The sequence below is a fragment of the Camelus ferus genome, chromosome 3 (genome assembly GCF_009834535.1).
Source record: "Camelus ferus isolate YT-003-E chromosome 3, BCGSAC_Cfer_1.0, whole genome shotgun sequence".
Lineage (NCBI taxonomy): Eukaryota > Metazoa > Chordata > Mammalia > Artiodactyla > Camelidae > Camelus > Camelus ferus.
Window position 1 is genome coordinate 87,696,809 of NC_045698.1, and position 23,846 is coordinate 87,720,654.

General features: G+C 41.2%; 1 long non-coding RNA gene across 1 annotated transcript; it reads left to right on the plus strand.

Moving 5' to 3' along the window:
- Positions 1 to 577: 577 nt before the first annotated feature.
- LOC116662691 lies at positions 578 to 23,041 on the plus strand. Its single transcript, XR_004318687.1, has 4 exons — positions 578 to 726; positions 19,657 to 19,788; positions 21,563 to 21,682; positions 22,586 to 23,041. It is a non-coding gene; the product is annotated as an uncharacterized LOC116662691 (long non-coding RNA).
- Positions 23,042 to 23,846: the final 805 nt, after the last annotated feature.

A 23,846-nucleotide genomic window follows, 5' to 3' on the forward strand; every position in this document is an offset into this window, starting at 1 on the left:
AGACTGAAAAAATTCAGATACACTTTTATAGTTCCCTGTGCTCTTCTCGCTACCCACCCCTTTTGACCTTCTGACCAAATTAAGATTCCACTGAAGGAAAGGAGAGAAAGAGGGGAGACACCACACAGGGCAGAGAAAGGCATCGGTGTTCAGTCTGAACAAGGAGGCCCAGTGTGAGTGGCAGGTCAGCCTCCCAGAGGCCATCCAGTCTCCAGGCAGGAGTGGATGATTCTGTGCTCTGCCATGTCGCCGTGTCAGTTATCCTCGTCTGGGCATTCCCCTTCTCCTCTCTGACACCCAGAGCAGTCAGTCTACTACCCATTGTTTGTCTGTTGGGAACGATTAGCCTCTTTCCCAGGAAAGGATTTGCCGTCTCCCACCCCACTGGCTGCATGGGTTCAGCTGGCCTTTCTGTAGCTGTCACTGAGCCCTCTTCTGAGCAAGACTGGACCAGACACAAGCAGGGAGCCATCTCCCACTGAGTTAGGTATTGGGGAGACACACCCTCCAATGGGTTCCCACTGGGGGTTGGGCCATCAGGAGGAGGCAGAGCTTAAGGACAGGGAAGGGTGGAGGGGCTCTGCAGTTACTTCTCAGCTTGCATTTTAAAGAACACCACATAACTCTGCAAACTCCACCTCCAGAGATTCCACCCAGGACCTTGGTCTCCAGGGAAGCTGGAGAGGAACGGCCAGTCCTAGACGTAACCTGTCCGTCTGCCCACCCGTGAGTAAGACAGTTGTCTTTTTGCAGGGTGACTACTTTAACATCAATAGTTTTGTTCTATTATTTGGTATTTTTTTCAAAAAGTTTTCAAATGAAACATGTTGCCTTTCTCTGCTTTTAGAAATATGAAATATTTCAAGTACATAAACACAAAAGTTGGCCCAAAATACCCTGTAATCTTCCCTTTATGACATTACATGTTGGATAAGGTTATGATTATCTTGAGGCCAAATGTGATTTAAAATACTGAAGAATGATGAAGTATGAAGTAATGTGTTTTGAACTCATAAACTAGTTTCAGCTGAATTATTTGTAAAATTCTTAAATGAACCAAATAGGCTTTTAAAAAACCTAGAAACTTGCATATTTGTAAGAACTTGACAAATTCCACTTCCTCTGCTGGACAGATATGCAAGCCCTGGCAGTTCCCAGCACCATGATCTTAGCGCTGACATCCTGTGTAACATTGATCTCTGAGGTTTTTAACACTTACCTAAGCTAAACTTAGACAAAGGGGCCACAATTCAGTGCTTGGAAAAATCCTGTAAGGTTTCCTACACATTGCACACACTTACTCTAATTTTAATCTTTTTAAAACCCTTGAAGACTTAAACTGAATTTTAGTTTTCTATTTTGAGTTAGACTTTGTGATCATGAAAGTAGCTGGTTTCCTGACAGGATCTCAAAAATTAGTCTTTAAGCTTAATACAAATATTCTATATTTTCCTAAGACTCTATTGTTTTCAGAACTGAAATAGTAAAGATACTTCTACATTAAACCTAAATTCTATGTGAAAACCAAAAAAATGACTTTAACTCAGGCTGTTTCTATATTTGCATAGCAAGGCATAATTGCTAAAACATTAGAGAAACTGTCATCCTCTCTGGCATTTTAAAAGGTACTTAATTATTCTTTTCTGAAAAGATCCAACTGGTGACTGAAAACATTAGATTGTTTGAAATCTGGAGACAGAGACTTAATAATATTGGATAGACTGTTTCCTCTATTGCTAGAACTTACCCCTGAGGGCATTTGAGTCTCACAGGAGCCCAGCAGCTGCCTTGAGCAAAGCGAAAGCAGGGTTTAGCAGCAGCTCATGTCAGAGTGATTCAGGGAATGCGGGCAGCGGTTATATCAGTATAGACCCATTTTGGGGTTTCCACCAAAAAAAAAAAAAAAAAAAAAAAACTATGATCTTGATCTGCACTAATAGAAAACCAGGGATGATAATTGCTCTCTCTCTCCAGAAACGTGACGTTCAATTCTGAATGTCGTGTCTATAAGGAAAAGAGACAACTGCAAAGTACTCTGAAAAATCAGGAGCATGGAGATCCTTGACACATGTCACACAAGGAACAGTGGCACAAACTAACCTGAGCACTAACGTTTAGCTTTGAAGAGTGATGCCTCAGCTAGACTGGCTGCCTTTACATTTTCGATGGTATTTTGTAGAGGATAGATTAGACTTAGCCTTTATTGCCTCAAGTTGTAGAGCCAAAGGGTGCATATTACACAGGGACAAATGCAGGCTTAATTTTCAAGACCCTATTTTATTAATGTTTCCAAATGTAGAATGAGGTGCTTCAGAACAGTGAATCCTAGTCTTGAGATCTGTTGAAATAGGCTGGACAACTCCCAGTAAGAAGGTTTAAATATTGGGTGTGTCATTAATGACACAATCTTTGAAGTCATTGTCAATGTCCAGAGTGTAGATTCCAGGACCTCAGAGCAACAGCACAAATGCCCAGTTCTCGTCATAATGTAACTGAGTTTACTTATGATGATTTGGGGTGGAAGCAATGTCTCCCACTTGCATATAACCTCAGATTATCACCAAGTTCAATTTCTACCGCTTGGTCCCCATACCCCCAACCCCAATATGTTTAGGAATCTCTCAAAGTGCTGCTATGAACCAAATTTGTTTTGCCCAATGCCCAGCAAGCCAAACAGTGCTATGCTGAATTCTGAAGCAAAGAGAGGGTTTATTTTCAAGACAGCCATGCAGGAGAAGTAAAAACAAGTCTCAGATCCATCTCCCCAAAGACAAGGGCTCAGGGTACTTAAAGAATAAAGCAGCATGGTGGTCTGAGGTGCGGGAAGGGTGGGGAGACGGGAGCCAGGGGAAAGGTGTGGTAATCTACATTCTGCGCAAGCGTGACTAAGCTACGGGCTTCTGCACATTCAAAAGTGGAGGTGCTTAGCACTATCTGAGGGTGGAGTTTTGGGCCCTCTGACTTCAAAAAGCTCACCAAGCAGACACTCACGCATGCCCGGTTGGAGGGCCGGTAGTCTTGTCCACTCTTAACCAGCTCAACTGGAACTAGACACAGCTGACTGTGTGACTTCCAAGTTCCTGGAAGACAACTTGGGCAAGCATCTCTAGGCTAGGTGCTGCTTGGAGGATATGCGTGCCTTGAAACCACCTTAATTAATGAAGGCAGGTGAAATGGACTTGCGCGGTTTCAGTGCTTCACTTCAAGGGGCAGCCCTCCTTGCTCGGGTCTCATTGCTGGAGGCAAAACTCATTTGCCCACCCTCTACCCCCTCACTTGCACTTGGAGACATCCACAGTCTAAAGATAGTTGCTCTAGAGTAGAATGAGCCTCCATGATGCTATTGCTGCAGCCATAGGGAGGAGGCCCAGTACCCCAGCTGAAACCTGGATAATCAGAGCAACCTCTACACGTCTGTTGCCATGACATGCCATTGTTCATCGTATCCAATGCAACGTGGCTGAAATTGTGTCTCACTAACACAGACCCTTCTCACACTCTTAGCAGTTCTGCAAGGTGTTTCAGGGAGCAAGGAGGAGCAATACTCGCTCTGATTAGTCATAGTGCCTGAACTCCCAATAGAACAAACAGCCTTTTAGGCTCAAACACACAGCCAGTCCCCAGGTGCAAGCTAAGTTCTAACCTGTGTGACCCCAAGGCTTAAACTCTTTATACTATACTGGGCTGCCAGGAGAGAGGCGTAATCAAGAAGCGTGGAAAGACTTGATGCGTCCCCAGGAAGGGTGCTGGAAAAAAGGCAAGGATGCCCATATTACATTACTGAACCAAGCTAGGAGAGCGGCAGTCCCTTTGACCCAGATGACAAGTTTTTAAGTTCATTCTGGATTTTTAAACTAGGAAATTGCCACTTAGTGGTTAGTATTGGGGGTTCTGGGGGCCGATCTGCCCGGGTTCACCTCCCAGTCACATTACTTCTCAAAGCCTCTTCTTCCTCATCTTGGCATTAGAGATGATAACAGCACCTACCTCACTGGGCAGCTGTGAAATGATCCGTATAAAAACAAGGTTTAGAAGATAGAATTCAGTAAACTCTAGCTATAAAACAGATGCCTCTGGAGTAGGTTCATGGTGCTGGGAATCCTAAGATTTCCAGGTACAACCTGGGAATACCTGAACAGAAGAAGGCTTTCTGCTAAAAACCTTAATTAGTGATTTAGGATTTCCAGTCAAGATGGTGGAGTAGTAGGACCAAGAGCTCGCCTTCTCCTCGCGATTACAACAAAACCGCAACTGACTGCTAAAGCAACCATTGGGGAAAAAATAAAAGAGACTGGAACCTAGCAAAAAAAAGATCTTCAGCTGGAAACATAAAGAGGGAACCACAGCAGGACGATAGGAGGGGCGTGCTTGCGATATAATTGGACTACAAACTCCTCTGGGGTGGGCGACCCACAAGCCGAAGAGTAATTAAGTCACAGAGGCCCTCCCACAGGAGTGAGAGTTCTGAGCCCCACCTCAGGCTCCCCAGTCTGGGGTTCCAGCATTGGGAAGAGGAGGAGACCCCAGGACATGTGGTTATGAAGGCCAGCAGGGCTTAACTCCAGAAGCCCCACATGACTGGAGGAAACAGACTTCATTCCCTTGGGAGATGCACACAGAATCTCGCAAGTGCCAGGTCCAAGGGCAGAGGCAGTGATTTCGGGAACCTGGGCTGGAACTGCCTGCCGGTTTTGGAGGGTCTCCTGGGGAGGTAGGGGATGGCTGCTGCTCACCCAGGGGACATAAAAGCTAGTGGCGGACATTCCAGGAGAGTTAATCTACATGAGCTTTCCTGGAGGCTGACATCTTGTTTGGATTATTAGCACCAAGACTAGACCCACTCAACAGCCTGTAGGTTTAAGGGCTGGGAAGCCTCAGGCCAAACAACATACTGGGTGGGAACTCAGCCCACCCATCAGCAGACTTCCTGAGCCACAAACACCTCTAGACATGGCCCTACCCACCAGAGGTCTCGGACCAAGCTTCATCCAGCAGTGGGCAGGCACCGACTCCTCCTGCCAGGAAACCTGTAATTTAGGGGGTCATCTTCTACATTACCTAGTTATCTCCTTTTTCTTACTAACATCTTTAGGATTGTATTTTTCCCTCTTCAGTATGCCTGTACTCAGATATCCTTGTACCCATAACAAGACTGCTCAAATCACACGGGAAACAAAGCTTAAGACAGATCATCCTCAAAAAGCTTTTTTTTGGATTTGATCCAGTACTTGAACCAGACCTCTCCTGAGAGGTCCCTTTCTGTCCCAATTCCTCCTTCAAGTGTGCTCTGCATATCCAAAATTCCCTGCCCAAATTGCCTTGAGAAGTTCATTTTTGAGCTCTGACTGACTGGGCCCTGTGTCCCCCAGTCTGTTCTCCCAAGAATGGACCACACCACTGGTGTGTTTGCTGTTAGCCCCGAGGGGAGGGCAAGCATGTGGTTAGAACTCGGACATGAGGATAAGATGTTCCCACGTGTGCACACAGCCCCCTTATGGCCAGAATAGAGCTGGGAACTGGAAGAGAAAGTGGATGGGCCACGAGGGACCCAGAGCTGGGGCTGGATCTGTCCTTCTCCAAACTGTGGTAGGGTGGACAGTGCGTTTGAGAATTCTGACTTGACATCTGAAATTTCAGGTTGTTTTGAAGGTAGATAGGTCTGGGTATACATAATGATGTGCTAAATACTCTTGCACATATGTAATTGGAATGTCTCCAAATTCCCTTACCTTCAGGATTAGCCTTTTCTTCACTACAGAAACAAAATAACTGTGTCTTGTTCCCATGTGAATGCAGGAGGCTTGGTGCTCTCCCAGCAGTTGTGAGAACTCCTGGATGGGAGGCGGTGTTTAAATTCCCCTGGAGGTGTCCTGTCATCTCAGTCCCGCCTCCTCTCTGCTTACATTCTCAGGCCATTTCCAGATCGTCCCTGTGTGCTTCTGTTTGCTCCCCACGAACACAAGCTCAAGACACAGCCATCTTTAGGCTTTTATGTTTTATAGATTTTAACAGAAATTCTACGGAAATTACTTGTAGAAGAAGAATGAAATTTGAGCTGATCAGACATTGCTGGTCCTCCAGTTTACTAACTGTTCTTGGCCACAGAGCACTTCCTTACTTTTCATCTCTTGCTCAAAGCTCCCAGTTGCTTCCAGGATCTTGGGGGTCCATTTCCCCATCCTGAGAGTTCTTCACCACATTGTCTCATGATTCTTAAACCAAGAGCTTCCACCACTTGGAACTTCAAAGTCAAACCTAAAAATTCCCTAAGTAAGCACTTACCTTATTACTTTTTCAACCTATCCCATTCAGACTAGCCCAAGACTTCTGTCTTCTAACTAAAAGGCTTATTAAGGTAAGATAAAATTAAAGAGAGAGTGAGGGGGTGGGGAGGAGGAGGAGGATGAAGGAGAGGAGGACCAGGAGTGGAAGGAAGGTGGAGAAAAGGGGAGTGGAGGAAGAAGGAGACAAAAAAGAAAGTAATTTCCTACTTAAAAGACAGACTGCTTGTTGTCTATCAGGACCAGGTGCAAATTTTCTCCTCTTGACACACACAAGTCTTTGTTCTCAGCCTTGGTTATTTTATTAGGCCAAATCCCAGGAAGTAAATTGCTGAGACAAGAATATGAACATTTGTTAAGCCTTTTAAGACATGATAAACCGTATTATCAAGTTTCGTCTGCTGTAGCTCCCGTGGCCTGGTATGTGGGGCTCTCTCCTTGACTTGATTCAGGCTTTCGACTGGCCACTCAGCTTGCTTGCCCACGCCCTGTTCACAAGGCTTTGGTGAAATGAGAGCCATTCCCTGACACCCACTCCCTAAAACAATCTGGAGAGTCATGTGGTAGATGATCATAGAGACCGCCTGGCCTTATTGCTGACATTAATGGCAATGTTTCCTGATGTTTCATCATTAAATAGGAATGTTGGCTTTTGATTTGAGATATACACTTTCTAAGTCAGGTCAAGAAGATATTCATCTTGCACTAGTCAAAATTTTTGTTTTCAAAACTCCAAACAGAATCTGGGTAGCTTAAGGGAAGAAAATTTTGGAAGGCGATTTGATAGCCCATGGAATTCCTGGGAAGGCTAAACATACAAACTCAGGGAGGGGTGTGGGAAGGGATAAACTGGGAGTATATATACACACACAAGTTTATACTGTATAGTACAGGGAAATATATTCAATATCTTATAGTAGCTCATGGTGAAAAATAATATGAAAATGAATATATGTATATTCATGAATGATTGAAGAATTGTGCGGTATACCAGAAATTGACACAACATTGTAAACTGACTATAACTCAATTAAAAAAAAAAGATGCAAACTCAGCCCAAAAGAACAAGAAAGACTAGGAATCATAAAATTGGGGACTCTTCTGAAATTTGGGGTTTTGCTTATTCTTGAACTGAGAAGCATCCATTAATAAATCTCTGGTTTGCAAACATGCATTTATCTGTCCAAGTACCCAACTGATATTTGAACCTTCTCTGCAACTTTCCTACCAAGTGGAGACCAAGCATCCTCTGTCTAAATGCCAGCAATGGTCTTGCCAATTTTCTTTGACTTTCTGGAGCATTTACACATTGTTACTAGTTTTATCCCTTGGGTCATCAGAACAAACTTAATGCATTCTATTACCTCTACCTGGAATGCTTTTTTCCCACCTTCGAAAGACACAGTAATAGTGATCTTTTTAACATGAAATTCAAATTTTGTCTGTTTTGCAGGAAAAAAAATGCCAGGAAGCCAGACTGCAGACAAAATTATGCCCCAAGAGCAGTCAGTTTGAGATGCCTCCTGCCTCCCCCGCAGATCCTATTCATCTCTGCTTCTTTGCATTACTCACTCCTGACTCAAAGTCCCAGGCAAGGGTCTCTGGTTGACCTAGTCTGGGTTGGTGCTTGCTCTGTGGCTCCCAGGGTCAGGGAAAGCAAGTGCCTGGCTTTTCTTGTGGAAAAGATATAAAGACAATGTCCCACCAAGATTCACACAAACTCCATACCTCAGAATAGGAAGCTGATGCTGGATAGCTAAAAACAGAAATGACAAATGTCTACTATTCATCTATTCTGACTTCACTAAAAAATTTCACCAGGAGTCAATATTGATTATCTTTCCAGCATTTGAAATGATTGTATGATTTTTTTGCTTCAGACTTATTGCTGTAGTAACTATATTAATAGATTTAGCTGAACTAGCTTCCCAACTTGGGAATAAAACCCACTTGGTTGTGATATTGTATTTTTTTTAATGTATAGCTGGATTCTATTTGCTAATATTCTATTTAGGATTTTCATGGTTAATTCATAGGTGGGACTGGTGTGCATAATCCTTTTCAGGATTTGATTTTAATATTTTTGATTCCATTATAAAATACTTTGTATGATTTCTCTTCTATTTTCCAGAGCAGTTTAAATACTTGGAAACACTTGTATGTTACATACATATTTATACATCACATACTTATATATTACACGTACTTTTAAGTGTATTACATTAATTCATTTAATCTCTGCAACAATCATGAAGTAAGTACCATTATTTCCTTTTCACACGAGAAAATATTGGCAGGGTGGATAAGTAACTTGCTCAAGGCCACAATGCTAATTAGCATCAGGATGACATGTCCCTTGAAGACTGGAGAGATTTTTACCTGAGAGATATATCAAGGAATATTTATTTGGATAAGAAGCTCTTTGACAATTTAAAAAGTCAATCCCAAGACAGTGGTTCTCAACGTGTGGTCCTCAGATAGCAGCATCACTTGGAAAGAGACTGCGGACCAGAAACCCTAGGGTGGTCCCCAGCGATCTGTGTTTTCATAAGGCGTCTAGATGTTTCTGATGCGTGTTAAAGTGTACGAACTAATGAGCCAGAATATAATTGTATTAGTCAAACATTCAATGGAACATAGATGAACCAAAAAGTAAGGGCAGATTTGTAGTTGGCATCTTCAGGAATGTCTTTTGGCTCTGTCTATGTAGCTCTTCCTTTGGGAGACTGGCTCTCTCCCACAGCAGTGCAATTGTGTGATTTTGGTCAGGCAGCTAAACCAGGACCCTGTTCCATAGTGGGCACAGAACGTTCATTCCAGACATTCCCAGTATCCCATTTACCTGACTTCAGTAGTCAAGGGCATGCAACCCAGTCAGGCCAATGAAAATCCCTCTTGGGATTTTACATTTAGAGTTGGAGGGAAAAGCACTTTGCTTTTTGCTTTATGGATATGGGGGCAGATCTTAACTGGGGGAGATTGTCTGATAATTTCCCTGCCTTGTGGAAAAAGCCCACCTGCATAGAAGGGAATAGGTCCAGAACAGTGAAAGAACTAAGTGGAGAGACCTGACAAGCTCATCTGAGACCCTGGATCTGTCATTCTGAAACCAGCCACACCCTGAATTTACCAGTTACACACAAGATAATACACTCTCGTATGCTCAAATGGTTTCGAGGTGGGTTTCTGTCACTTGCAGAGGAAAGCACGCTGGTTACTACACTAGAGGTAGGGAGTATATGGAGGGTGCTAACCTATTTCATAATCACAATATTTTAATTTTCAAATCTACTAGTATTTTGGCAACACCAAATGGCTTATCTAAATTATGCTTTTATACAACTGCATACCTTAAGCATTGTGTCACCAAAGTAATTTGCTTTTTGTATGTTGTTGGTCTATAAACTTGCAATTTTATTTTGAACCCAAGCCATTACTTCCATCTGTCACCAGTAAGCTCTGATACTTTGTTTCCTCACAGCTGGTGGCTGCCATAGAAAACATCAAGTCTAAACTGCGGACTCCTTTGGCAGTTGGTTCACTTGGAAGAAAACCGAACAGGGCAAACCTCGGCTGCTCTCTTTCCTCTATTTGACTTAACCATAAAGAAAACCCTAACACATAGGAAGCACTCAATATATATTTTTTGAATACATGAAACAGAACTTGGGAGAAACTTAAAGTTCCAATTAAAAATGAAAAACACTGAGGATTTTATTTCAGCAGCTATATTCGGTATCCCTGCATGAATTTAGGAACATTTATTCACTTGGGCAAATGTTATGTATCTGGGGTGAGCGTAGTTACAGTAACAGAGGTTGGATCCTGGAGTCTCGGAGCCTTAGGCAGGCACAGCCAGGACACCTGTGCTGCACAGACCCAGGTCTGAGCTTGTCAGGTCAGCCAAGTGCTGCTTATCTCTGACCCAGCTTCACCCTCGCAGCTGTCCAAGTGGATTACTGTATTGTCTTGGCTTCTAGCCGAGGCTGGCTTAGATGCATATTTTTGAAATGTTTATGGACGGTGAGATTCCAGCCTGAGTGGTGCTAAGCACTTACTCCGCTGAGACATCATCCCTAATGGGCTATAAATTCCAGTGAAAAGAAAGCCCAGGAGACTTCACTCCTGTTGGAGCACTGGGAAGATTCCCTTCACAAGTTGCAGTTTTCTCTGGGTTTCTGGCAGTTTTGAAAATAGGACTTGTTAAGAAGAAAACAATTAGATCTCTTGGCAGATTCATTGGTTTTTTCCCCCCCTCTAAAAGCATATTTATTTAACCTTCACCTATAAGTATCCTTTGACTATTTGAGTCTAAAATGTACACGCTTTAAAAATGAACTCTTTGAAAAAGTCCATTACTGCAACTTTTGTATATTCTAGTTGTAGTTTGCTAATTCTTTCTGCATATTCTGGACATTCAAAGAACAGAAAAGAATTTGTCTCATGTTCTTTGAATCAATAATCTGTTTTTTAATCAATCTGTTTTTAAAGAATTTTGATGAATTGATACTGCCACTAAATCAACACTTTAGTCTGCTTTTGCTATTATTTCCTTTGGGTAATTCTACTAAATGTCATAAGGTTTTGATTCTAAGTGGATTTAACTGAGTAACTAAAAGAGTCCAACTATTTATAAATATGAAACCTAGCCAATATTATTCCAGAGTTTTCACTGGATATCATAACTGTAATGGTCCCTATAGTAGACCCTCAATATTTGCAGAGTCAGTCCAATTTCTTGACTCAAGCAGATTATATGATGTCTATGTTTGAGAGATTTTCTGTAAATGCCACACCAACACAACCAAATTGATATGGCTCTCTGATGACATTTATCTTTTGTTAAGATAAAAGATAATCCTGTAGATCTGTTTCAGCAGGTTGGAATTTGATTTTGGGGAGTAGACAGTTTCACCTTTCTTTAAGTAGTTGAGAAATAAACAGGTCACATTATTTATTACAGAAATATACAAGTTCTAATTTGCCAAAATAAAGTGTCTGACACATACCTGGGAGGTCTTGGCATGCCCTGAAGATGCAGTTTGCCTTTCCTCATTATACATTTACCAGATGATCATGGGTGTCTTTTGTACAGTGTAGCAGGCACTCCCTTTTGGGCATGGAAAGCTTCAGGAATGAAAACTAAGAAAACAAAAACAACACCTCTTCTTACAGAGTATTTGATACAGATGTGTACTATGACAAAACAGAAGTCAGTTTCTTTTTAAAACTTTAAGAAAGTAACATAATACCAACAATGACGATGAAGAAAAGTTAAACGATTTTTAAGAAAAAAATTACACTTTAAATAGAAATATCCAATATCCTCATTTCTTTAATCCCGTATGCCAGCTCTTAAGCCAAGTTCAAGAGATTTAAACCTACTTAAACACTATTTTTCAAAATTTATTAGAACCAGCTCTCTCAAATAACTGAATCTAATTCATTTTGGTTTGTTGGAGCCACATGCCTCTGCTCTGTTCCATGTTTTGTGACACTGACCTCAAATGTCTTTTAAACTTTCTTATTCTTCTTGTGTGTTCTATTCTGGAACGTTTCAAAGCATTCAGCCTACCCAACCAACATTCTATTAGTAGAGCGTAAAGCTCTGCTTTAGGCTCCAGAACTTTCTCATTCCTCTGCTCTATTGGACACGTTCCTTGTTCTTACCTCCTCAGGCATCTGACTCCCTTGACTCTGCACCTGTCCCAGTACCTGCCTCAGGCCACTTGCTCTCTCTGACAACTCATTTTAGACACACCTCCCTGGATGATGCTCTCCTGGATGGATTGGATCCATTCACTGTAGCTGAGGGTGAAAAGTGCTTGTCCCAACCTGACCCTGAGGACAAGCAGGACCAGAAGACCAGCCAGTAGTGTCAGCGGGCCAGCCCTGCCCAGCTGTGTTGGATGCTCCACCTTTGCTCTTAGCTGTTTCTAATGAACCCTTTCAGGCTCTTTGTGAGTGAATAACTCAGACCTTATCTTTCAGAAAGTAAGGCCAAAAAATTCACACTACTTAACACAAAAATAACAAATTAAATCTATTAAAATAGGTTTCTTTAAAGTACCTTTTATTATGTCAAAAAAGCTAAAAGCTATTTAAAAGGTATTTAATATATGTAGATATATGTAGATCAAAATAACTTAAAATTTCTTCAACCTCTGGATTTCTGTAGTTAAAGAAAAATCCACCAGGCTCTTATAAAGCACCAATGTCATAAAGATTCTGAAAAGAAGTTTTTAAGTTTTAATAACCAAATAACCAAATGTGGAAGAGAGGAATTTTCTCTGCCATGCTCACATCCTACTTTCCCTTTTCCCCAAGTTTTTTTTTTTTTAAACATGATAAGACCCTAGAACTTACGTCATCAAAAGTAAACAATTTTAGCAAGAGAAAAGTTAGCTTTCTGCTTGTGGATGCATCTGCAAGCCAAGGAGAGAAGCCTTAGAAGAAACCAAACCTGCTGACACCTTGATTTTAGACTTCCAGCCTCCAGAAGTGTGAGAAAATAACTTTTGTTTAAGCCACCTAGTCTGTGGTTTGTTCTGGTAGCCCTAGCAAACTAATACACTACGTGTTCCAGCAATTTCACTCCTAGGTATACAGCCAAGAGCATTGAAAACATACAACCACACCAAAATTTGTACATGAATGTTCATAGCAGCATTACTCACAACAGCCAAAACCCCAAATATGCATCAACTGATGCATAAACCGTGGCATGTCCATACAATGGAATATTATTTAGTAATTAAAAGAAATGGAGAGAACTGATAGATGCTACAACATGGATGAATCTTAAGAACATTATGCTAAGTGAAAGAAGCCAGACATGAAAGGCTATATATTATATGATTCTGTTTAAATGAAATGGTGAGAATAGGGACATCTACTAGAGGCAGAAAGTAGTTGCCAGGTGTTGAGGATGGAAGGGAATGAGAAGTGACTGCTAATGGGTAGGAGGTTTCTTTTGGAGATGATGAATGTGTTCTGGAAATAGTGATGATGGCTGCACAACTAAAACCCACTGAATTATACAGGTAAAGAGAGAATTTTATAGTTTGTAAGTTATATCTAAAAAAAAATCCAGGGTGTCCCACATTGTTGATCTAGATAGAGAAGCAGTAAATACCCAATAGTCAAAAACCTGACCACACCAATCTGGGTTTGTATTCTAGCATCAACAGGCTCAATCTGAATTCCTTTTTTCCTCTTTTTTTTTTTTTTTTTTTTTCCGGTAGGGGTGGGCTGGGAGAGTTAACTAGGTTTATTTATTTATTTTTAGTGGAGGTACTGGGGATTTAACCCAGGACCTTGTACATGCTAAGCATACACTTTACCACTGAGCTATACTCTCTCTCCTCTCCCCTATCTTTTAATTTTGGTATAAAATCAAATTTTAAGTTGCAGTGATAGCACACTGAATTTCCAAATATCTTTCACCCATATTTAACAAATGTTAACATTTTATCATATTTGTTTTATTCTTTTCCCCTCCACTTACACATATACACATACTTTATGGGGAAATACTTGAGAATAACCTGCAGACATGATGCCCCTTTACTTCTCCCTTCAGTGTGTATTTCCTAAAAATAAGAGCATTCTCTCACGTAACCACAAAATCAAGAGATTATCATCGATACAATATTATTATATAAGCTCCAGATCTTATTCAGATTTTTCCAATTGTCAGAAATTCTTCTTTATAGCAGAAGAAAATCCTAGATCATGTATTGTTTTCAATTGTTATGTCTCTTTAGTCTCTTAATCGGGAACAGTTGCTTTTTTTTTTTTTTTTTTCCCATTCATGACAGTATTTTTAAAGCGTCCTAGTCATTTATTTACTTTGCGGAGTGTCCTTCAGTTTGGGTTAGCCTGGTGCTTCCTTATGATTAAAATCAGATTTGGTACTTTGGGCAGAAATTCCACAGATTTCTCAGTGCACTAGATCAGGAAACACATGATGTCAATTTGTTCCCTATCGAGTGATTTTTAACTATAATCCTTGGATAAGAAGCTGTTTTCCAATTTTCTCCACCGTAAGGTAACTAATTTTCTCTTTGTAATTAAGAACATCGTGGGGATCTCTGTGTCCGCTGCCAAGCCTGAGCTGCTCTTAGGTCAGATGGGAAGAATAATGGTGCTTACGGGGCTGTTACCCGCAGCGCACCTGCTCACCCGCCCCGCCCCGCCTGCGCGGGAGTGCTCAGCCCCGCCGGCCTCCCGCGCTGCTGTGCCCGCGCGGTCCACCTCCTTTCCCAGCTTTCACCGCGCCCTACTCCTGCTCTGATCACTGCGTTTCCCTGGCTGTGCTGTGATTAGTCCTTTTGTAAATGTTTACGTAATGGTAAATAGACTGCTCACTTCTTGGGAGCAGACTTAGGTTGTATTAATTTTTGTGTCTTGGAATGTGTTAATTTGTTGTTCTTTTCAGTGAATGTGCGTCTAGGTAAGGAGAGATCCAGGGAAAGCGATTTGCTTGGGTTTCGGGGCTTGTGTCCCGTCACTGGGCCTCTACAGTGAGTGATGAAATGTGAAAGGAGCTCTTGTGGAAGATAGCAATAAAGATGTAGATGCCTCTTGCTTTTAAATCAGACGGTTTACTTCTGGAAGAGACTTAGGTGACGAGATATTCCAATCCTGGATGATGATGGTGATGATGATGATGATGATGACGACGACGATGACGACAATTTTTTTTTTTTTTAAAGGCATAGAGAGGTTAAAGGGTCCTCAAGACGAAGCAGAGCTGGGATTTTAACTCCAATTCTGAGCCCAGGACTCCTCAAGGTGCTAAATTCCTTTTGGACAGGTCCAGCCCTTTACAAATGCAAAGCAGGATGGACAAATTTCATGGCCTTGGAAAGACTTTAACTGCAAATTAAGGTTGCTTGATTCATTTTTTTTTAATTGAGGTAAAATTCATATAACATAAACTTAATTATTAACCATTTTAAAGTGTACAAATCAATGGCCTTTGCTGTGTTGGGTTTTTGTTTCTTGTTTTCTTCTTAAAAAAATAAAAATTTCACATTTGAGATTCCATTAGACCTGGCCCCACTTAAACCCCAGATAAAGAGTTATTTTCAGAGGCAGATGAGTGAAAGCTTATGTAGAGAAGGAATGAAATCACCTTCTGCTACCTGCCTCCTCTCACACAAATCACAGGGAGGGAGAGATGCAGTGTTAGACCCTTCAGTGGACACTTGCCAAAGATAATAAATAAGTCACTCCTTCAAGCACACTTTTATTACAAAAGTTTTTGTTGTCTTTGTATTTTCCCTGTTATGCCTTAGATGCAAAAAGAAAGAGGAGGGAAAGCCTATTAGCTTTCATGACAGTTTTAGTTTGACTCAACATCCAACTGAAGAGTGGGAGTGGTGACTATTTCTGAGGCCCCGGGGAGGTGGGAGTGGCTGGCTTTGTCTGCCTCTCACCCAGTCATTGCATTTCCAGTGGGTTCCGTCTCTCTTTTGAAGCTTTCCTGAAAATCCTCAGCCCAGCTTGGTTTTCCCCTTCTGGGGCTTGCTTTGGGGGCCACTCACCTGGTTCCTAGTGCAAAGTCTTGAGTTTTTGTGTGGTCTTTTTATATGCCTTGTTCAGACTCTCCAGTTTGCCTGAAGACTCTGTATTTAAAATCTCTTTGTGTTTGCCAAACTTACTATTTTTTCTTTAATTTGATAAATACGTATTGGGATATGTCTTAAGGTCTTTCCTTGTGCATGAAATTTGTCTGACCTGTATGGAATCTAACGTTTAGTCTTACTCCCATTGAGAACTAAATTCTAGTAGGAAAGACAAAGAAGATATGCTTATTTAACAAATACTTATTGAGCTTCCTAATAGCCCACATGATGGTAGGTGCTAGGGATGCAAAGATGAACTGGACAATGTTCTGGCACTCAAGGACTCATGCGCAGTGTGCTGAGAATTGTCACTGGGCTGGCAATAAGACTCATTAGTGAACTTAACCAGGAGACTCCTAGGACGTGTTTGCGTTTCTCATTTAGACTAGGGAAGGTGTGGTATTATTAGACATCTTTACAAAAGCGCAGGTCTGGGAATTCTTTTAATATCTTCTTTTATAAACAATCGAGTGAGAAAGAACCTCAATTAATTGATGGGAGGGGCAGGAGTCCATGAAAGGATGTTCTAGACAGGGACAGACTGGAACTCTAACCCAAGTCACTACATCTTATCTTATCAAACTCTGTCCCCAGCTTTAGGCCATTTCTTTTTGTGCAAAAAGGAGATCAGATGTGTACCTGTGCCCTGGATGGAGATTTTCAGGTACATCAAGATATTGCTGCTTCCAGATACAAACTACTATACATAAAATAAACAACATAGAGGGATAGCACAGGGAACTGTATTCCGTATCTTATAATAAACTATAATGGGAAAGAATATGAAAAAGTATGTATATATGTATATCTAAAACTGAATCACTTTGCTGTACACCAGAAACTAACACATTGCAAATCAACTATATGTCAAATAAATAAATTAAAATATTATAATTGAAATTAAAAAAAATGCTTCCAGAAGAATGGGGGTGGGAGGGGGAGGAGCAGAACCATACCATTAGTTTTTGTGATTGAGATCCTGAAGAAGAAACCAGAGGTGCTTGTTATGATTTTAGTTTAATTGGAGACACACCCTATATGTTAGACAAAACCAAAATCATTGCTTTCATCTGAACTTGAGAAGAATTAAAGACTATGGGTTTAATTACACTGCTCACCCCCACTCTAAACAATATATACCTATTAAGTTCTTCCAGAGTTAATGGGCCTATGAGACAGTATAATCCAGCCCAGTGAATGTGGCTGAACAGGATACTACATATTTTGTGGCTGCTACTGTAGTCTGCATGTGTTGGTAAAAGTTCTGCTCTATTTCCTGCTGTTTAAATTTTTTTGAAACCTCACTACCCTGTAATGACTTAGGACTTTTACATCCTGAGTCAGTCAGCAAGAACATTTATATCTGACACTTAAGCCAAACCAAGATTTGCCTTTGGTTATAAGAAATTGAATGGCTTTTAGTGGTGGTGAGACTGGGATACTGAAAGAATATCAAACAGACGTTTTTACTCAAAAAAAAAAAAAAAAGAAGTTAGTGTTTAAGTTAACAATTTCTACATTTCCCCACAAATTCCATTTTCTCTGATGCTGTTTTAACTTACTTCACATCATTCTAAACACATCAGCTGTGGCTATTCAGAGTTCTTCAGATAGGACAGAGTTAGATGGAAGATGACTCTATGATCTTCATTTTATCATAAACCATAAATTCCACATTAGCACTGAAATAGTATCTTATTAAACATGTGTGTTGTGTTATGTTAAATTGAGATTTCTCTGTTTACAAGTGAACAAAAACAAAGAGAACTTAAACAAAAAAAGAGAAAAAACGTGAGGGGTGGAGGCACTTGTGGGAGACTACTAGGGCATGGCCTTGAACGCAGTGGGGAGGGGGCACCAGGCCTTCAAGGGGCAGAGCCAGGGCATCTCTGGGGACCTCGCTGAGCCCAGACAGTCAGAGACTTACTCCTTTGGGTGCTTGCTGCTGCAAACACTTCTTGGTCAAAATATCCACTTGTAGGAGAGAGAGAATGATTTCCCTCTTTGCTCTGGGTTCTACTCTGGACTGATCAGCTAGTCTTGTAGAAAAGAACCACACAACAGAAACAACACTTAGGAGAACCCACTTGCCTGGGCTCAGTGGGAAGTTCTTAAGGAAGATGGGGGCAGTCTACTGCCCACCACACCTTGAGTTTAATACTATAAGCACATATTACAATTAAAGACGAGCTTTGTTTATTTTCCATATGAGTGATGAACACATTAAATGATGTGTTCTTTCCTAATATTCTATTTTCAAGACTTTGTAAGAAACAAATTAAGGCTTACTGCAGTGATATGAGTCAGAGGTGTGACCAATGGAAAACATAGGATGAATTTGGCATCTTGCTATGCAGTGGGAGAGATATGAGAGGCAAACAACTTGCAATTACTATGAACATACAAGGACAGATCTCTTATTTAATTAGCTTTTAAAATAGGATTTAAAAAGAGATTTAAGGTCCAAAAATGTCTCATTCTTGTTCTATGCCATGGATACTAATTGGCTTCTGGTCTTGAATATGTGTATGTATATAGACATATGCACATATATTTTGACATCATTGTCCTTCATCACATCCCAAAATTGTACTATCTACAATCTCTCTAAATATATAGATGGAAAACCATAATTAACTACCTATAATTATGTACTCATAAATATAGCTGTTTGAGTCACTATTTCAGTAGCCTGTCCTTGTTTGAAGTCCCACACAAATGTCCTAAGTGTATTTCCCATGGCTATATGATGCTTTGGGTGTGATACATCTACTCCAAGTCCTGAGGTGAAAATGCTTTTCTGGAAATCCAGAGAATGCCTCATCACACCTACGGTGACCCCAGGTTTGAACACTTCACTACTAGGAAGGGAGTTGTCAGACCTACTCTGTCTTCAGTTCCTGGTGTTGTTAGAAACTCTGAACTATAGGCCAAGCATGTGCGGATTAGCTTCCTGCCTGGTTAATAAACTGTCTGCATTTCTAGAGACACCTATAAGCAAATGTTTCTTCCTCTCCTAGAATTTAATATAGACGAGAGTCCTGGAAATCCTCACTCCAGACTGCAACAAACCCTTACATTTCGTGTGAATAAATGAAGATGTCATCTTTTGAGCTATTTATCTCCTTATCGTCCCATCAACTGGGATTTTTAAAATAATTCTCTAAAAAAAAAAAACTTTCCCCCTTCCTTTCCATTTTTTAGTAACAGAAAAGGTGCCTATTTTACTCTCTCTGTCAGCCTCAACGCGCAGACTGTGAAAACATATTAGTCACTCACTTTACACCTCTGGAGGAAAACAAAACACCAAATAGGAAAAAATCTATCCAAGCAAGTTCCATGATTCTTAGATCATCAGATTTTTCCAAACAAAGTTTACATGTTTGTGTCTCAACTGCCAGACCAAAATTCCAGAAACCTGGGGTCACAGGACAAAAGAAAGGGAGCCATGCTTTCCTGGGAATCTGCAGTATTCCTGGGAGAGCCCAGTCCCGGAGCCTTTAGCTCTGTACATGACACTCCCAGGTTCCCCAAGGAAGCAGGGTTAATTTCTCCTGCAGGCTTATTTCTACCCTTTGTTCTTGCAATATCTTCCAGGAGGGCATACAAAGAAATTGTGGTTTGCAGTCAAGCAGGCCTAGGTTCCAGTTGCCCCTCAGACCCTCTGCTGTGAGGCCCTACCTGTGTCACGTCCTCAGTGTTTACTTCTCCCTTAAACTGGAAATAACAATATTTGGTTCCAGGACTGTGGCAGGATGGAAAGCAACAGCATCAGTGGCAACGGGAATGAGTGCTGGAAGTGTTGGTGGCTGGCTGGCGGCGACCCTTGGTTCTTCTCCTGGTAGACACCTTCACACCTCCAGGGAGGCGGAACAGTAAGTCCCACCCTGAGAAATTTAACAGTAGTTTTTCATTCCACATAATCCTGAGCATTGAGTTAATTTTTTTAAGAAGGTGGTGGGAGGTAGGGATGGAGGACATCCTACTCTGGCATTTCCTTCTCTGTGTCCTGGTGCAGAGAAATGCCTCGAAATGGGTTATGGGCCCCAAGGTGTTGATGCTTCTGCCCCAGGGAGGCTGCAGGGATGAGGCTGCAGGAGTTCAGAGGCCTATTTTCTTCCAAGAAGCAGCCTCATCTTTTCTCCCCAGTGTGCTTCACAGATATTCTCCTTTTCATGCCAAATGCTGGTGGCACTGTAGGCCTCTAGGAAACCTTATATACAGCTTTTAGAGGAGTGTAGTCTAGAGAGCAATAGAGGGTACGTAGTCATGATGAATGTCTATGTACTCTATGATCCGGCCGTTCCCTCCCAGGTCCATAAGGGGGCATGTAGGAGGGTATTTATCATGGTGGGGTCTGCGGACCCAGGGAGCTGCTGCAGTCAGGGTGCCCCTCACTGGGGATGGGTGCTCATGTAGGCGATGGCCACCATGAAGTCCTGTGTAAAAGACTAGATGTGCACTCAGCAACACTGTGGGTCCCGTGCTGAGGGAGTGAAGGAAGAAATGGAATGAGATCTGCAACCTGATGTCACACAAATTAAAAATGCAGGAGTACAAAATAACGCTACACTTTACAATAATACAGAAAACAAAATAATATACAGTAAACACGTCAAAATGGTTGCCTCTGGGAGTGGGGAATGGAGATAAAAAGGAATGGATGGACAAGGGGATGGATGGATGATTGAATAAATAAATAAATATGCTCCCTGTGCAGAGGAATTGGGGATGGGGTTGACTCAGCCTTTTGCTTCTGTGTTCCCAAATTAAAAATTATTTTCTATGCTTGTGACTTTTAAAAGATTTGGAAGCAACTGCTCCAGGTAATGCAATTATTTCCTTGGGAGCCACTAACATAAGCATTTAAGAGCAATTCAACAAAAGTTAAATGTCACACCAGGAGAGAAAAAATGTGTATACAAGGTGTTTTACCATAATAATTATAGAAGACTAATTTGTAAAGAAAGGTCATTACCTTGAATTAAGATGTTAAAATCACTAGCTACACTACATGAATAATTATTTTAAAATGCCTCCTTTGATATTGAAAGAAGATCCTTAGGTGATCTAGGAGGTCTAAACTTGTAGGACGGTAGGGAGCCATAGGGATGGTATTTTCCCTTCTCAACATGATTTTGCTGGTCTTCCCATGCCAGCAATTAGAGTCATGTTACACTTGTGATCTCCACCGCCGACCCCCTACCTGGTCAAAAATATCTGAGAGGTGTGTCTGCAATCATCACTTTGGCTTTTTTTTGTTTGTTTTTTTACTTTAAAAAAACTTTATTCTGGAAGTTTTCAAATAAATGCAAAGGTAGTAAGAATAGCACAATGAACCTTGTATATCCATTATCCAGCTTCAACACCTAGCAACATTTTGCCAATCTTGTTTCACCTATCCTTCCCACTTTTAGTTTTTCGTCAGTATTCTAAAGCAAATTTAAAAAGTACACATGACATAATTTCATCCTTGAATACTTCACTATGGACGTCTAATGCATAAGGGTTTATAGATACGTACACACCCCACACCTGTGCCATTATCATGCCTAACAAATGAGTAATAATTATGTAATTTAATACCCATTCTAGGTTTACCTTTTCACAATAATGTAAAAAATTTTGTCATTTATTTGTTCAAATCAGATGCAATCATCACTTTGAAATCAATTTGTTTCAATCCGAACGTGACTTTCCAGGTGGAGAAGGGAGAGAATGCTATTTTGGCTGAACCTTGAGTGATTGGTGGAATTGGGGCACCTGCTGGTAAGTGGAAAAGACATTCCAGATGTAGGGAACAGCATGATTGATGGCAGGGACAGAGGAATGGCCAGGGCAAATACAGGAACCGGTCCAGAAATGAAGAGGCTACGCTGCGCAGCTGTGAGGTTTGGCCTGGGCGCCCGTCGCAGCTCTGACCCTTCCAGCTGCGGCTGATCCAGTTTTGGGAGCTTTCAAAGGTGTTGTCTGACATTTTGTGGACTTGAAGCCAGCAGCTTCTCAGTTAACCTTCATAGATTTTAAAAAAGAAAAAAAGGATTACCAGCAAGTAACTTGAATATTCTCAACTTCCCTCTGACAGGGCTGCCAAATCTCTAGGTGAGGGTATCTATCTATGTTAGATTCTTGATATTTACTACACTTTATTTCTTTTCAGTGATAAACTTATGATGTATTCCAAACCTTGGGATGTTCGTATTACTATTGTCCCTGATACATGCATCTAATGTGCTGGGAAAGGGAAGTGATCCATTAGACAGGAGGGACAGTTTCTCAGTTCCCAAAAGGTTGCAGTGTTCAGCACCAGGTGCCAAATGTTTAAAAGTGAAGATCACTAAACACTTAGAATAATTTTTAACTGCTTTGTTGAGGTATAATTCACATAAGATACATTTCACCCATTTAAAGTGAACAATTCAGTGGGTTTTGGTATGTTACATTATTAATATTTTTAGGTAGTGGTAAAGGATATTTAACAAAATTTGCCATCTTCACCATTTTAAGTGTACAATTCAGTGCCATTAATTACATTCATGATGTTATGCAACCATCACCACCATCTATTTCCAAACTTTGCAATGGTATCATTATTAGGTCTAGACTAAAAGAGTTTTGTTTATGAAATAGGGTATTTGATATCATCATACTCGGCCACAATTCCCCACCCAGGCATTCTTACAACCCACTGCTGCCTGTTTTTACCTGAGCTGGGAGTATCAGCCTCGTGGTGAATCCCATGAAAACCTTCAGGCTCTGTTCTGCTCTGCTTCTCGCCAAGCTGAAAGGAGGGTCAGCTGGAGTTTCTTTCTCTTCTGGAGATCTCAGGGGCAGAGGAAGTGGCACCAAATATGTGGACCAGATGTCTTCAGATAGAGGCCCTGCATTTTGCGTGAGTTTATTCAGCTATTCCTTTTTTTTTTTTCCCCCGGGGGGAGGTAATTACGTTTATTTGTTTGTTTGTTTGTTTGTTTGTGGCAGTACTGGGGATTGAACCAGCGCATGCCTAGCCACTACCAGCTACCTCTGAGCTATACCTTCCCCCCAACCGTTCCCTTTTATCTCCACTCCCCACTCCTATTTCCAACTCCCATAGGCAAACATTTTCATGTGTTTAATGTACGTTATTTTGTTTTATGTTTTTGTAAAGTGAATACAGTTTTGTGCTCCTGCATTTTTAAGCGGTGTTAAGTTATCTAGGCCTGGACCTAGATAAGAGGATAAGATTTCCCATCCTTGTTTCTAGATTATCACCGCCACTGGCCTTGCCCCATGTATCCCAGACCCATGTCCCTGTCTTACATTAAAGGAAAATATACACATATCTCTTCACTAATGAACTTACCTTCAACTCTTTTAGGGGCAGCTGATAGCTTATAAGAGAAATTATACTCCATTCACTGGTTTCTCTTGTAAATTCTAAGTCACTATTCCAGAGGCTCTGTGTCCCTTAGGGTTCTTGGCTGCAAGCAACAGAAGTGAATTCTAACTTAAGCAGAAAAGGAAAATGCTGGAAACATACTGCGTAGCACGCAGAATGATGGGAAGGCTTGAGGCCCTAGGTCAAAGGAGGCTACACGCTGCGGGGTGTGTCTTGGGAACTTGTCTGGGAAGTTCATTAGTGTTCCAAGCAAGAGTAGATTCTGTAGCTCCTATCCCCATAAACCCTGCATGTAGGACGGTGCTCTGTCCCCAGTGCCTTTGGAAATTGGATGTTGCTACCAGAATGGATTCGCCAATCTTCCCATTGGTTTATGTCGAATTCTGGAGCTCCTGCATCTGATTGGCTAAACCTAAGCCTGCAAAAGAAATGACTGGCTGGCTTTTTTAGCATCTAGAGTGAGAGGCTGTCTCTTGCTAAGACTCAAATTGTTAGGAATTCCCCAAACATAGGAAGACAGTTCAGAGCAGGCAACCAAAAAAGTTACAGATG